Source organism: Lonchura striata, chromosome Z, assembly GCF_046129695.1.
Source record: "Lonchura striata isolate bLonStr1 chromosome Z, bLonStr1.mat, whole genome shotgun sequence".
NCBI lineage: Eukaryota > Metazoa > Chordata > Aves > Passeriformes > Estrildidae > Lonchura > Lonchura striata.
This window is the reverse complement of record NC_134642.1, coordinates 41,342,695-41,357,602: the sequence shown is the minus strand read 5'-3', so window position 1 is coordinate 41,357,602 and position 14,908 is coordinate 41,342,695. Positions and strand designations below refer to the sequence as shown.

The following is a 14,908-nucleotide window of genomic DNA, read 5'->3' as shown; positions in this document are numbered from 1 at the left end:
ACCCCCCCTTAAAATGTTTTTGTTTTCAATTTTTACTTAAGTACTAAAATTAACTGAAACAGGATGGTTCTGCAGTCTCTTGCATTATGTTTTATTGTATTTTATAGTGGATGAGTCATTTCATAACTAATGAAACACTTGAACATCCTGTCTTGATCTGTCATTTAAATGGATTTGTTTATTGAGAACAATATAAAAGTTATACATATTCTTGCTTCACTGTCTCTAATGGTGAAAGTTCTCAAAAACACTCCCCAGCAATCCACAGAATCAGCAAGGGAGTGAAGTCATCCAAATATTTGAGGCAGGTTTCCTAGCAGAAACTACACCTCAACAATGTTACATTTTGGATGACTGTTCTACAAGAGTCATCCCAGCCCTACTTATATTCAATAACCCTAACTATGAAAGTAATTTTAAACATCTATCTTTATTTCAACCTTTCTCTAGAGTTGTAGAGGTCTTGGGGTTTTTGGGAAAGGTGTCTGGACTTGTGAGAGTACAAAAACTAGGCTGGTCCAGTTCTAATTTAGGACCCATATAGTTCTGCAAAGTGTGAGCTTTAGTCTCATTAAAAAGTACTTTCAAAACTACTTTTGATGTACATAACTTCACAAAATGGATGGTTCAATATGCCGTAAGAATTCAGTCTAACCTCTCCTAAATGATGTATTGTACTTTAAATCATCATCTGTAATCCATGCAATTCCTAGGCAGAACATACAAAGAACCTGGGCAATTTTATCACTGTCAGACAATCAAGTGTTTCTTCCCTCACAGACTGCTGAATTATTTTCAATTCAGCTATAACCAGGACAGTCAATTAATCCTCATTAGCAGGAAATTATTCAAATTTGAAATATGCCTCTTACTGCATTTTCACAGTACTTTCTCTAAACCCACCCATTTCTCAACCAACCAAGAATACCACACCACCCATATTAAATTCAATGCTTAATCCACCCCTTTCTCAAAGGCCAGTAAGGACATATAAATTGAGTTTGCCTGGAGGACTACAGATCTGACTATATCAACTAGCTGAACCCAGAGTAAAAAGCCTGAGAGGGATGTAGTGCCTCACTAATATGTCTAAGTACCTGAAGGAAAGGTACCAGGCTATTTTCAGCAGTGGCCAGTGACAGGACCAGAACCAAAGGGCTGAAACACAGAAGGGTTTGTTTGAACACTAGGGAACACTTTTGTGCCTTGAGGGCAACCAAGCACTGGCACAGTACAGGTTGCCCAGTGAGGTGACGGAGTCTCAATTGTAGATATTCAAAACACATTCAGACACGGTCCTGGGCAACCTGCTGTAGATGGTGCTGCTTGAGCAAAGGGAGACTAGAATTCCAGAAGTCGCTGTCAGCCTAGGCCAGCCCATGATGAAGAGAAGGGCAAGAAAGTCCTTTAACAGAAAACTTGTTAGCAAAAACACCTCACAAGCCTCATTAGAGACAATTCTTAAGCTCTAGCATTTCTGCTCCAACAGTAATATAGCAAAAATCAAGGGACTCTTCAATTAAATAAGGTAAGATAAAAGTCATTGGGACAAAATCCAGAAACCTACATTACTACATCAACAAGTAAAATGGTAAACAACAAAAACTGGAGTACAGGTATGAAGTTGAAATGAGTTTTATACTTACAGTCATAACAGAGAACTATTCAAAAAAGATAATGAGTATCTTTTTCCAAGATGCAAAGAAGAGTTCCTGGGCATTGCTGCTAATCTGCACATCAAGAAACAGCAAAGAAACCCAACAGGCTGAAGATATGTATCAGAAAGTGTTTTCTCAAACACTAAGGAAAAAAAAAAACCTCTTTTACATACTCATTAACTTAACTTTACTAACCTCCTTCCTAAGTCTATTCCAATATTTTTCTAAAATGAATTTCAGACAGTTACCCCTTGACACTCAACCCATGTTCAAAACATTCAGAAATTCATTCAGTGACTAATAAAATAAAGTGAAGCACAGGACCAGGAAGTGCAGTACTGTTCCCCCTCATCACACTTAGTCACCCGAAGGTAACACCACTAATTTTGGTCTCCCTTATGTCAGTCTCAAAAACAGATCACAAGTCAGTGATCTCCAGAATGCATGACTGAAAGCTGAAATAAAAGCAGACTGTCCATGCTGTACATGGAGTAAATATAAATGAGAAAATAGGATACTGCACTGACAAAGCTTCCATGCCTTGGGGCACAGCCCATCAAATGCATGGACCAGAGTTCCTTGAATACAATACACTATGTACAGCCCAACAGCAGTTCAAGGTTTGGCACCAGGGTTTCTTTCAGATTCCTGTTGCTGAAACTGTGTGTAAGACAACATAAGATTTCGAAAATCAAAGAAGAGCAGAGAAAAAAATAAATCAGCAATAGCTTTCAAACTGGAAAAGCATAGATAATTATACAGTACAAAGCCAAGCGTTGAGGACAAAACAGCCATGATTCAGTTAACATTTAAAAACAAACTGGAACAGGAAGCAAAAAGGTTTCTGAAGCCACATGCTTCATTCCATATTACTATACATTCATCACCCTCAAACCACTAAAAAAACCAAATGGAGTAGGAACACTGTGTTTTTCTTGCTCAAAAGCAATCTCAATATTGTCTCTGAAGTATCATCCTACTTCCAGAAACACTACTTTAATTGTACAAAACATAAATGAAATGTTCTAGATTAAACCAATGCCAGATACAATAAAAGTACATAAAGACTCCCTCTCTCTATGGCTAACAATTAAAAATGTTTAGGAACATAAACAGGTTTAGTCACAACTAGTGAATTCAAATCCTACACCTTCAGTCACAGGGTGGCCTAAAAGACTGAGGTAAGCATTCTCCCCCCAAAACAGTTTTTAAAAGTTTAACAAAGTATTTGTGTTTTCTTCATTTAATTGTAGATTCATATACTGAATGACTCTGCAACACCAATTCCATTGTATCTTCATCTTCTATAGCAATAAACTGTATTTCCTCTATGATACAGCAGAAAAACAAAACCATGGAGTTCACCATAGGAGTATTACTTTAGGCAAACCGTAAGCCTCAAGAAAGATCAAAGCTCTCTCAACATGGGAAACATTTCATTGTTTTTAATGCAAAATGCTACACTCAATCAGGTTAAGGACTCCTCCAAGCTGCTGGAAGACTGATTTAAGAAGCCTGGGGAAAGAGGGGAAAAAGAGCTTGACAATTTTACCTTCAAAAAAAGCCACAATATTGTGCAGATTCGACAAAGAAAGCTGGGCAAAAAGAAATAGAATTTCAATAGCATTGAGAAAAGAAACAACTCCGTCCAATGGAGTTGCACTAATTTGTTCACATAACCTATTTTACAGGTTTTACAATCTAAAGAGAGCATAAGTAAAATAATATGCTCAGCAAAATATTTATGATGTAGTAAAAGCAGGCTGAGCAAGCCATGAGATCTTAGGCATCAGATCATACGACCTATAAACTGACTGTCTTTAGTCCCTGTTTACTCCTTGAAGCATTGAGAAGTAGTGGGGAGAGAAAGGCTGAGGGTACCACACCTGTGGAAGGAACAGCACTGTAGGAGCCCCAGGCAGATGGGGAGTTCCAACAGACTTTCAGTACAGATGGCCAAAATCAAAGAGTGTGGACTTTCATGTTAGAGCAAAACAGACAAACCCTTTGTACAGTTTTTGTAAAATATGAACCTGAAGTAATTGCAAAGGAGCCATTTCACAACCTTTCATCCCAGCTCTCACTTTAATGAATGTAACCTGTTTAGGGAAGTTATATGAAAAACAGTGCAAGTCCAAACTAGGTCTTCTCTGACAAGCACAGAGGACCCAATGGGCTACATGTAAACAGACTGTATGAGAAATAAACCTAAAATTCACCAAAAGCTCTAGCAGAATAACACTGCAGTGGATGTCAGTTGTATTTCCTCTAGCACCTTCCATTCAATAATTCTGAAGTCTACAAATACAACACAGTTTCTCTAATACGTATTTTATAAAGGGGACAAGTCACTTGACTTCTCCTTCAGCAAGCTCATACAAGGCTGTTGCAAAGCACTGAACATGGGTGTTCAGAGTCCTGCTCACGTGCTTCAACCAAATAGGAAACAAAGGTAAATAAAAAGATTCATAACAGGTCTGAAGTTTTACTCCTAGTCTTTTATGAAGTACTTATGCTAAGTACCGGTACTAAATGTGACTGAAACTGCAAGTAAGCATTACTACTAATAGTAAGAATCTCAGTGATGATTATTAATAGAGCATTGACAGTATACGTCACATACCTCTTTTAAGTACTGTTCACTAGTACGTTACTCTGCTATAACCAATATCAATAGGACAACACCAGCACCAAACCATAAAGTATACCAAAAAGATGGCATTTTTCAGGGAAATGGTCACCTAAAATAAAAGTTCATGGAAGAAATATAGAGCATCAACAATCTACTTCTAGGTTCTAGACCTCCAGCTTCAAAAAAAAAATGGAAGTGCCAAACAAAAAAAAAAATTAAAAAACAGCTTCTGGTAACAGACAAGATTATTTTGTTGGTTTTCCCCCCTAGCCTCCCTAGATCTTAGTGGCGAGTCTGTAGCTTCCATGTCCCCTCAGATGATCAAACCCTTCTGTAAGTTATGGCACTGTGAGTTTTATGGAGAATGGGCCAAAACAATTTAAACAGTCTAAATTTCAGAAATGTCACTTTTTTTTTACTACAGACAGTTTTCAAAATCAACACACTGATAAAACTACAAGTAGAACAAAGTAGAACAGAGCTTGTCCAATTCCCACTTCTGCCCGCCTCCAAGATAACCAAGATTGTTGAGGTCATAAAAACAGAAGCCAGATTATTAGAGAATGTGATACAACCAAGGGAATTGCTAAAAGGGCCTGGTGAATATTAAGGAAGCAAAAGCCAGGAGGCTGAGTCGCTGCCATTTTTTGTGAAGGGCTCTGTTTCAACAGCAAGCACTGCTCCCCCTCCCTTCCCTTCCCTCACATCCAGCTCCAATTTCTCTACTCGGAAAAAACCAGCTGCTCTCAGGCCAGGACAGCCCTTCCATTCCCCTTCCACAGCTTTTCTTCACACCGCTCCGTAGCAAACCCCAAGTTTCTGCTCCACAAGACATCCTGTTCCTCTGAACACAACCAGGGTGCTCTGCACATTCACTCCTGGTGCTAACACACAAGAGAGTAGATTCAAACCAGTCCACCCTGCTCCCAGGTGGCACCTAACAGCACTGCAGACATTTCAGCACAAGCTTTTAAACCTATTCCACATCAGAGAGTTCAGGCCCTTGTCATCAGACTCAAACATGCACCATGTCCTTTCTACATCCAGCTTCTTGCACAGGAATGCCTACCAGCTCACTTCCCTGTTGCTACAAATTTCTTCAGCAACAGGAGAAAACTAAGAAGAGCGTTTTGTTATTTTTAAACAACAAAAGTCAGACCAATAGCAAAGCCCTGCCTTGACACCCAATTCCAAGCAACCACACAAAACAGATGGCAAGGAAGGACTGAAGTAGAGAAGGTTAATAGAGGGAACAGTTAATTCATTGTCATGTCCTCAAGTAACCCACTGAGATATTGTCTGTAGGGGTGACACCCCCACCACCAGCCAGGGAATACCCAGGAAGGGGATGAGCAACGACAACATGGAAGTAAAGCCCTGCGTTAAGTCATAGATCGATACTTCATCATCCACTTGTTCACTTCTCGAGCTGCCACCTCCCCTCTGGCCTGATTCCTGCCGCCAGCCCCACTCCTCCAGCTGGTCCCGCTTTCCTCACATGCTCCCGAGCCAGAGGCAGCAACCCGGCAGAGGGAAACCCTCGATGTAGGAGACCACCACCTCCAAGATGAGAACCCCTCCTCGAAAGCGGACACGGTGGAGCATCCCCTCCCGCGGATGTCAGGGGGTACAGACAAAACCCACCTCTCTCGGGGCCAAGCGGGCACCTCCTCCCCAGCCAGGCTGGCCCTCCCCGAACCCACGGCCCTGCTGAGCGGGAGCGGAGGGGGGCGGCGAGGGGAGGGTGGGGGGGACGGGGCCGGCGATCTAGGCCAGGGCGAGGCTTCCCCGCGGCGGCCGCCACGGAAAGTAGGGCAAGCCCGCGTCCCCCCGCAACCCGTCGGCGGCGGGCCGGGGCTGGGCGGCCCGGGCGGACGCCGACAGACCCGCGGACCGAGGGACCGCCGGGCGGGCAAGGCGGGGCCGGGCCCGCGGGGCCCTCGGGAGGGAGCGGCCGCGCGCGGACCGTTGGCCGGGGCGGGGGCGGGTGAGGGGGCCCCGCGCGCCCCCCGCGCGCGCGGTACCTGCCCAATGCGCTCACAAAGCGGCGGCAGCGGCGGCGCCCGCGACCGTCACGTGACCTCCCCCTTCTTCCTCCTCCCCCTCCCTCCCCCTTCTTCCTCTTCCTCTTCCTCCTCCTCCACGCGCGCGCGGGGTCGTTTTCCCTCCCCACGTGACACGGCACGACACGCTGGCGCACGGCGCGGCGCCGCCCCGCCCCCCTCACGCGCCGCCCGCGCGCGCCCGTTCACCTGCGCCTTCTCCCGCCTCTGCCTCCCGCCCCCTCCGCTGACCACGTGAGCGGAGCGCGCGGGGGAGCGCCCGCCGCTCCCTTTCGCCTCCACGTGACCGGCTTCCCGCCGCTCCCTCGGCGCGCGCAGGGCGGGAGGGCGCGGGGACGGCGGAGCGGCTCCCCCCGCCCCGGGACGGCGGAGCGGCTCCCCCCGCCCCGCCCGGGCGTGAGACATCCCCCGAGGGACCCCAGAGAGGGCACACGGGATCCCCGCGGCACGGGCCGCACGAGTTAGTCCGCCAGCTCCCGAGGAGCCCCTCGAGAGAGCCCATGAGAGCCCATGCGAGGACTCCTCTGAGGAACCCTGTCACGGACCGTGTGAGGGACCCCCTAGAAGTCTCCCTGAGGAACGCCATGACGGGGCCCGGTGAGGGACCCGGGTGGCTTAGGAACAGGGCGTTTTAGAACCAGTTCTGCACTTACGTTAATGTAAACGTCTCCTCCGTTTGAAAGGATGGACACAGGGAGGCACCCTCCTGACATGGAGAACTCCAGGATAAAAGATAGCTGTACTACAGGAGGAGAAAGTCAAGTATGGTGGGTATTAATGAAGGATAGGGAGGGGTTGGCACAGCAGAATTGTGTTAGAGAACTTGGTGCAGCTTCTGGCTGTCTATAAACTCAACGATGACAGGACAGATGGCAAGAAAGGATAGTCAATAAAACTTGACCCCTGGGCTGAGTTTTGGATTGTGAGTCAGAAGGGGGAAAAAATAAAACCACAAACAAAAGTGTTTAGGCATTTAGGCTTTTTCCTGCTGTGTATTTTTTCCGTTGTGTACAGCACCTCTGGTTGCCAAAAACGCGGTGGTCCTTACCCTTTGGGCATCATTGCAAGGCTTGGCATATTAAAGCTGGGCTTACTTACTCTGTGTGGAAGTTGGTCTCTGCTTAGTGCTGAGCAGGCAGGGTTAGTGATGGCAGTGTTTGAGCTGAGCTGTTCAGCCCCTGGTGCCACCAGTGATGATGTTCCATGGCCCTTGACCTTTGCTGTGGTCTGATAATCTTTACTGCTCATCCTCTGTCCCTTAAGCCCGTATTCTCCATGTAAGTAGAAAGGGCATGAAATCTGATTTTACCCTAAACAGTACTGAAAATCCATCAGTGTTTTTCATGCTTCTGCCTTCTCTGCATAGATTAGATAGATTTAGTCAGTCTGCATCCTTGACACCTACTGCATAGATGGGCAGGAGCTACAACAGATCCTCCTGCTGAGGAGCTGCAAGATCTCCCTGTTCTGTTTTTCTCTCAGTAAGATAGATGGTCCTTTGAACTAAACTGAAATTCAGACCAAACAGTGCACAGGTATTTTTGGTTTTCTTGATGCAGCTGTTGTGATAGTTCTGTTTTATTACTATTGCAGGGGGACAATTAATTACAGCTGTAAACAAAGTTTCACAAGCTTTGTGACAAACATGTCTGCAGGTCCATAATCTGTGTAAATTTAATCAGTATTATTAGCATTCTTCCATCATGGCCTGGCAATCCTTTGATAATCAAGATGAAAATTTGGTATGCAGCACAAAACAACAAAGGCCAAGAGCTCTTGGGATGCTCTTGTCAGATGGTGTAGTGCCAGTTGGAATGTGTCTCTGAAAATTACACAGAATCCAGCCCAAGAGAATTTGGAATGGGAGAAAACTGAGCAGGAATACCAGGACCAAAGTGGTGTAGACTCTTTCTGCTGTACATGGAGTAAATATAAATGAGAAAATGGGATACTGCACTGACAAAGTTTCCAGAGGAGAGCTAAAGGAATAAACTGGTGGAGGCTTGGGAACAAAGACCTTCCCTCAAATATTGAACAGGAGGAATTTCTTCACTGAAAGGTAGTGTAGCATTTGGATGGACTGCCCAGATGGTAGAAGTGTTCAAGAAATTGACATGATACTTAGTGCTTTGTTCTAATTGCCAAGTTGCTGATAAGTCACAGCACTCACTTGCAGGTCTCTTTTCTGACCTAAATGATCCTTTGATTCAGTACATCAGATGTGGAGATAAGGCCCTGCACTAAACACTGTAAAGGTGTGACAGGGTCTGGCAGCCAAGTCCTGCCTCTGTCAGGATTCTTATCTGCTGTTACAAGGATTTGCAATATCTTCAGTTTTCCAGCCACTAAATGACAGTCTGGTGCAGGTGCAAGTCCAGATAGGCTATTTCAGCTTACTTTCTCAGTCACTTTCTGCAGATTTCTGAAACAGGCTGCAGTTCACATACCACATACCAGTGGCTGGACACCACTCTTCTGGTGCTTTGGCATTCTCCTTCCCTATCACATTTGTGAGTGGAGAAAACTGCTTGTGTTAAGAATATCGCCCTGTTCCTAGTTCAGTAGTCTGTTCTACTTCTGTGTTGCAGTAAAACCATCTCTTCTTGACAAGCTCAGGTGGTACTATCTTCCCTGTTGCTAATGCTTCCTTCCACTTTCCTCACTTTCCTCACTCAGGCTCATCGGACACTTAAGTCTGACTGAGCTGAAGCTCAGAGCAGTTTTTTGCTATTTATTCTGAAGTATTTATTTTCTTTGTGCCCTGCTTTTTCTTTTTTTACATAGCTTGTTCTAATAAAATATTATTCTTCACTGCGAACTGGTCTCACAGCCCTGTCCCTGATGACACCTCTTCAACAGTCACTATCTTTTTCCAAAATATATTGCACTAGCCTCAGAGAGTCAGCATAATCCAGGTAAACAAGCTCTGCAAGGGAGAGGCTCAGTATATAGAAACCAGTCTTGACTTTGAGCTTTGAGCTGAGTTTGCAGGGAATGTGTGTAGAAGCCCAGAAGATAATGGGGCTAATCTCAATCACTGGTAGCCAGGTGGCTGCAGAGCCAACCAAGGATTGTTGATACTAGCAGCCAGGGATTGTTAGCAATAACACACTGGGAGAATGAACAGAATGTGGCTGGAGAAGGGGCCACATGGACATAGAGCAGCACTTTTCTGGGACAAACATCATTATCCTAACTCCTGGAGATTAGCACAACACAGCAAAACTGTAGGAATGAGGTCAAGAAGCAGGCATGTAGGAGGATATGGGGACCACCAAATACCCTGAAGCCTCCAACCAATTTTCATAGTAGCTAAATTAGACAGAAAGGGAGAAATTTACTTCCAGTGCAGGGAAACTCATCTAGAAAAAGGTACCCATACAAAGCCCAGATATGTGTGTACCCCAGGACCCTGCACACTCCATCATCTGCATCAGGGATGGAGCCAGGACTGCTGATTCTCTCTCTCTCTCTCTCCCTCTCTCTCTGTCCCTTTCCTTCTCCTCTTTAATACAGCTCTTTCTCTTCCTCTCTTCCCTTTGACCTCCCTTCTTTATTTTAAACTCACTGCCATGTGCTGTCAGAGACTAACATAACAGTTTTCAAGCAGAGTGTGTAATCTACTAACAGAACTTTGTAATACAGATTTTGTGGGCCCACTGACTTTTGCTGTTTCTTTTGTACACAATAGTCCGCAAATCTTAGGTGCTCCCTTCTCCTGAAGGGTGGGATGCCACGATACGGAATTCTCCCTAGGTACAGAGGAACAATTGAAAATTTTGGTGGCAAAGTGGAGTTCTCTCAAGAGAACTATTACAAGGATTTGATAACAAGAGATGCTATCTCTGCACATACCTGGGGTTGCTGCTGCATTTAGATGTGAGGTGAAGCTTGTGGGGATGCTGCCAAGAAATGAGATCTAATGTGTTCGATTTTGTTGATATGCCTGCATAAAGCAGAGCTTCCACAACAATTGAACTTGAAAGGATTGCCATTTACATTATGGAAGCAAACCTTTTCCTAGAGATACCGTTCATGATGGTGAAGGCTGGAAGGATAATGTCATCGCGTCCAGCCTACAAAAAGCCCAGACCATTCAATTCTTCACATCTATGACCTGCATTAGTCCATCATGTCTCAGCATCCTCCTTGGAATTTGTGTTGGGCTGCTTGATCATTCTTTAGCGTCAGTGTGTCGCTGGAGATGACCCTTTTCTCCAGGTGGTCCCTGCAGACCTTGGTCCAAGTTTTCTTATTGTGTAGTTTGACTGTATGTAAAAGGTGATACATTTTCATGTGACCAGAATCTGAAATTGTTCTGCACAACCACCTTAACCCTACTGTTATTTTCCATTATTTCAACCTTTTCCAGAAAACATTTTATCTGAATCTGTATTTATTTTCAGATTGTTGAGACAGTTCCACATGTCTGAGCCTGACATTGAACCTGCAGAACCTTGCTTAAACACCTGAGAAGGATGCTAGTGGGGGTTAACCTGTGTAGTGCATGCTCTTCTAATGGTGAATGTTGAGTTTGTTCTGTCATGTTCCCTGATTTCATTCTCTGCCTATCCACTGTTACCTCTACCAGACAACTGTTTCTAAGAATTAAACAGGCTATGGTTAACATACTTGTTTTCCATACAACACTGTTGTTTGACATTAGCTGTGTATCTAGCCTCAAATTATCTATTTAGTCCTTTATGAATTTTCCATTATTTTGTCAGTGACATCAGAGAAAGTAGTCTGCAGATGCCTGGTTGCTTTGTCCCCTGCTCTAACAATGTCATGCTTCCTGCCTCTTAAAATTCCCCAAGATTAAATTATCTCCAAGAAGCCAGAAGTTTCCTTGGCCAGCTCTTAAATAACTTGATGGGGCAGAGTTGCAGTAGATGATCACTGAAGGTCTTGTAAACATCCTTGCACGGTGTTGCTCACTGCCTTTTGCGACACTTACAGACCATCTGTCTTTATCAGTTGGATTTTAACAAGCCTAGTGGAATCCCAACCCTTAGTTACTCCAGGTAATATAAAAGTTCCTGTAAAGAATGCTAACAAATGAGTAGTATTGTAAAGTGGAAACTGGATTTGCACCATTTGCTGTTTTTCCCCAGACTTCATCTTAGGATAAATTACAAGCATTTTTATCCTGTGATTTTAGTAGAATGTTTTGAATAGTGTGTCCAAGCATATTTGCCAACTCTGTTTAAATGTCAGCCATCTGTTTTCAGTTTTAAAAGGGCTGTTTGTAGATGCAGCAACTGGCAATGGCAAGAACAAAGCAGTAAGGTTGGGAGACACCAGGGAACTGCAGGCTGGTGAGCCTCCACCCAGACCTGCAAAGATAATACTGAAAGCCTCAAACACTGAGGACAAGAGGGCGACTGGCACTAGTGTTCAATATGGGTTTACACTGGGGAAGTCGTGTCGGGCTGATCTGGTCACCTGCTATGATGAAATGACTGCCTTGATGAATGAAGGGAGAGGAGAGGGATATTTCTCAGTTTGAGCAAAGCTTTCAGTGGTGTTTGCTAAAAGAATCTCATAGACAAACTGATGGACTACAGACTGGGTTTATGCACAGTGAAGTCACACTGAGAACTGCAGAGCCGCTGGGTCCAAGGGGTTGTGATCACTGGCACAAAGTCCAGTTTGAGTTTAGTCACTGGTGCTGTGACCTAGGTCCTGGGACCAATACACATTCAAGCTCCAGATGTTTACCTTCTCTTTAAGCAACAAGTTGAGTAGCCCAGACCTCAGGACTAAAAGCTTCCTGCAAAACCAAATAAGCTCCAAGTGCAACAGCAACAGCCTACAAGGTAACAGGGACAGTGGGGTTTTTTTTGGAGTCAAAACCTATTTATATTGGTAGAAAGCTAAAGCTGCCTTTCTACAGTTAACAGGAAAAATGCTCCTATAAATACACTTGGCAAGTCTCCACATTCCAAGACTCCTAGAATTTATTTCCAGGAAGGGAAAAAGTCTACATGAAGTGTTTTTACCAGGCAACAAGATCATTAATTGTTATAGCTTAATAGTGCTCTGCTGGCATCCTCACTGGCTGACTGCAGTGTGGTGTCCAGTAGCCCTCAGCAGCAGTACACAGGCTGCCACCATAGCACATGAGGAAGTGAATCTTGTTATCTTAGTACTGACCAACCTTTCCTCACACTTTTGGCTCAAGACCTTTCTTGGGGCTCAGATACATGGAGAAATTAGCCAGAATCTCTCCCTAGGTGAATACTTGCCTAGAACATGTCAGTGATTGGGGTGGAGTTTTACAGCAACAGTGTCAGTCTGTCTCCCCAAAGACAACCTTTAGTCACATTTTTTCCATTTGCCTAGAATCTGTAAAATTTCTGTTGTAACTGAGTCTGTGTGTTACACATTCAACATCAGGCACTGCAGTGGGTTTATAGGGAGAGGAAACCCCTGGGACGGGAAAACTTCTGACAACTCGGGAAGAAAACCCACAGACACTGATTACAGGGGTTACAGATCTTTCTGCTGACACTTCAGCATCTGTGGAACATGACCCTCACTCTGTTTATGTCTTTGACACAATTAGTTTAAGCAGTGTCTACCTGACTTTTCGATTGCACCTCTGCACTTGAGCCCTGTAGCTTCTCTCTCACCTCTGCCAGCTCACAGTAGAGCTCAGTGAAGAAAAAAGAGTAAGATCCTCTGTGCAGGGCGGTATTTTGGAGCAGCTTGTTGGAACTCAAAATGTCTCTCAGACATTTTTAGAGGTTCCAGGCCTTGGTCAGAGGCATTCTAGACCCCAGCAGGCAGCTGGAAACAGCTGTGATTTTGAGTTTGAGCCATGGAATGAGTTACCAGCTTTGAAGATGGAGCAAGCAGTCACAAAGGGTTAGATAGTATAGTAAAAGTAGTTACAAAACAAAAGGGACATTTTTTTAGTATTGTACAGGAGGGTTTTAACACTTGTACAGGGGGGTTTTTACTTTGTACATGGGGGTCAGAAGTTCTAAGATGGAGGAAAGTGAGCTGATCCTGTTCTTCCTCCTTCTTCTTCCTTACCTCCATGTTCTTGGTGATGCTCACAGATTGGTTTAGAGTAGAAAAGCACTTTGTAATATAGGTACTAGGTATTGGGGAAAAACTGTAAACATATACTATGTAATATATCATATAAAAGATAGCAACAGCCCTGGACGGGGAGAGAGAAGAAGAAAACAGCAGACAGAGAGGATGTCAGGGTATGTGTGTGCGTCTCTGCTTGGGCTGCTGATCAAACAGCTGCAGCCCACGAAGACAATCTTTTAGATAACTCACAATAAACTGCCTTGAGACCGAACAACAAGAGGCTGCGGAGTTTTTCTTTGGAAGCATGGGTTGGAGGAGAGACTTTACCACCACACGAGACCCCAGACCAAGCCTGGGGTTCTCACAGCAGCTGACCCATTGCTCCCAAAAGCCATGTTGGCCACATGGTCCCTTGAGCCTTTTAGGGGGTTGGAGCCCTCCTGACATTTGTTCTTCCAGAGGAGGCTTGAGAAGGACTGAGGAAGCTGGGAGACAAAGCACAGAGATTCTTGTTTTCTAATACACTATGAACTTTCTCATTTTCAATGTCTCAAAAATGGGCCACCTCTTGCCCAAAAAACATTTCAAGCACTGTGTCCTGCCATCTGTTTATATGGGCCTTGAAAGCACCTTATATTTGAAAGACTACCCTGATCTTTCATTCAGAAATAGACAGGATGAGTATGGCAATGGCTAGGAAGGACTAACAGAACAGTGTGAAACTATGCTGAGTCCTGTCCTAGTTTGGCTTCCTCCTTGAGCAACAGCAGTGCCAACCAGCTGGCAAGAGCTGAGGCCCTGAGTCACAGAGATCAGAAACAAAATACACCCAGGAAAGGAAGTGATGACAGCCAAGTAAACCTGCAGCAGCTGGGCTGGACCTGGAGGCAGGCAGCAGATTAAGTGTTGAAAGGGGTAATATTGACTGCCACATGTTTGTAGCATACAGTCAAGGCATAGTTGATAACACCACAGACCAGCTGCAGGCTCCAGGCCAAGAAGTGCAGTGGGTCTCATTTTGGTTCCACAGACAGGAACGACAATGCTATATATGCACATGTCAAGCATGGCCAGTGAGAAAACACTGAGGGAACCTAGACCTTTTGGCAGAAGGAGTGAAGACTCTGGCCATGAAACAGATAAAAATCTCTTCCCCCAAAAATGGTGAGCTGCCTTACATAAGGAAACAAACTGATTCATCTGCACTGTGAATGGGAAAGCAAGGGGACCTGCAAGACAGGTGATGGGACAAAATAGATTAATGCTAAAATTAGTTTTCTGGGGACAGTTTAGACTTTTTATTGCTGAGATTTAAGCTGGACATGGATGTAAGAGGAACTCAATACCAACAGCTTTTGAATTTGTGAGCTCATTTTTGGTCCTGTAAATGACACTATGTGAATGCTGTACTCAATGCAGCATCTGAGGCTGGTAGGGAATTAGTAACCCTGGTTGCCAGAGCCCTCTCTAACCCATCATTTTCTGTTTGTCTCCAGGGCCAGGTTTTC

General features: G+C 44.6%; 1 protein-coding gene across 20 annotated transcripts in view; it reads right to left on the bottom strand.

The window, feature by feature from the left end:
- Positions 1-6,580, bottom strand: part of UBAP2 (ubiquitin associated protein 2) — a 252,161-nt gene extending 245,581 nt beyond the window's left edge. For 5 of the 20 annotated variants that reach the window (XM_077789948.1, XM_077789944.1, XM_077789945.1 and 2 more), the window contains exon 1: positions 6,315-6,361. The gene's annotated coding sequence lies outside the window, so the exon portion shown is untranslated. Of the gene's footprint in view, positions 1-5,934; positions 6,018-6,314; positions 6,421-6,542 lie in introns of those variants that run through there. The other 15 variants (XM_077789949.1, XM_077789969.1, XM_077789947.1 and 12 more) reach the window with 7 other exon arrangements.
- Between the last annotated feature and the right edge of the window lie 8,328 nt (positions 6,581-14,908).